The following is a 1,742-nucleotide window of genomic DNA, read 5'->3' on the forward strand; positions in this document are numbered from 1 at the left end:
GTCATCAATCTTCCCCTAGTCTAGGAGCTTCTCAGTGCAAGGATTCCAAGTCCAAAGGACATATGTTCCTGGCTCTTCTTGCTTGGTGGTGATGAGGTTTCCCTGTCTCTCTGCTCACTTCTTTCTTTTATATCTCAAAAGAGATTGACTCAAGATACAACCTAATCTTGTAGATTTGAGTCCTACCTCATTAACATAACTGCCTCTAATCCTGCCTCATTAACATCATAGAGGTAGAATTTACAACACATAGGAAAACCACATCAGGTGACAAAATGGTGAACAGTCACACAATACTGGGAATCATGGCCTAGTCAAGTTGACACACATTTTTGGGAGACACAATTCAATCCCTAATAAAAACTAACCTAAAAAATGCAAGGAAGGCTTTCTGGAAGAAATGATCTCTAATTAAACAAATGAATAAACAAAATACAAGTATTGGTTTTTATCTTCTGTGTATAAACATAATAAGTGTTCATGCTATAAAAGTATAAAAGAGGAAAATAAAAATTATCCCATAATTCCATAATCAATTAACTTTTTAGTGTCAGTAGTAAACTTTTCATTGTTTAGTCTGTTTTCTACTGACATTTTTCAGTATATGATAGATGTAGATGGGTAGTATACATTTGAAATCATTCCCTATATACCAAAAAAAAAAAACCACTGTGACCCTATATACAGTTGTATATATTTTAATATAATCTTATAACATCATTTTTCTAAATTATTAAAAGCACTTTTCCAAACAATATTTTGTGACAACTTATAACCCATTGTGTGGTTATGGCATTATTTACTTAGGTTCTTTTCCATTTATTCTAATATAAAAAAATGTTACAGTAAGCACTTTTGTGGATAGATATTATACATTTTTTTTTTTAATCAAAGCTTTGAGACATTTTATTATAAAAAATTGGGCTCATATACATAAACTAATGTGGTCTTTAAAATTCATCATACATTTACTTCCATTTTTAGCTTGACTCGACTCAACAGAATGGGTTTCGGTTCCACTAAATCTTTAACTCCATTAATTTTGACTGCTCCGTAGGGAGGCCCTCCCTTGTTTGAGTGATTTAAGAGCAAAATTCATTGATGAACATCTCTTACCTTTCCTTTATTGGCAGTAGGGCTTATACCCAGTATTAATGCTGCTTCCCATTTTGTCATTTTTGGTTCAAACCTACCTCTGTAATACCCACCACTGAAGGCAGATTTTGAAAAACTTGTTTTACTTGAGGTTCCAGATGCTTCATGGCTTGTAAAACGTACATACCTGCAAATCCTTTAGCAGCAGTGGTCAGTCCAACTGCTACCACTGGACTGGCCATGGCTCCAACTCAGCTGCCGTGCCTCCACTGGGAGCACAGTTCGTCCCAGCCCAGAGGCTGCAGCCACCTACCCCACGCCTCTGTGGAACAGCGATATGGCCACCATTGGTAGTATGAACTGCCCAAGCACCAGCACCCCAATCTGATGTTATACATTTTTTTTTTTTTCTTTAAGATAGATTTCTAGATGTGGAATTACTAGGTTAAAGTGTATAAATACTTTAAGGCTCACATTTTTTTTTACAGTCATAAAGAGACAGAATCTAAAAGACTAGAAGAGATACTATCAACTGTATCTGACGAGGAAGAAAAGTTTCACTCACTTGGCATCTTAGAATCTTCTAGCGTTCTCAAGTTTTCTACAGCCCTTCAGTTCTCTAAAAAATATCTGCAAAAGCACATATT

The 1,742-nt window shown here is 35.4% G+C and overlaps 1 pseudogene; it reads right to left on the reverse strand.

The window, feature by feature from the left end:
• Nucleotides 1–775: 775 nt before the first annotated feature.
• Nucleotides 776–1,407, reverse strand: LOC100659024 (mitochondrial import inner membrane translocase subunit TIM14-like; annotated as a pseudogene).
• Between the last annotated feature and the right edge of the window lie 335 nt (nt 1,408–1,742).

The sequence above is a fragment of the Loxodonta africana genome, chromosome 4 (genome assembly GCF_030014295.1).
Source record: "Loxodonta africana isolate mLoxAfr1 chromosome 4, mLoxAfr1.hap2, whole genome shotgun sequence".
Classification (NCBI taxonomy): domain Eukaryota; kingdom Metazoa; phylum Chordata; class Mammalia; order Proboscidea; family Elephantidae; genus Loxodonta; species Loxodonta africana.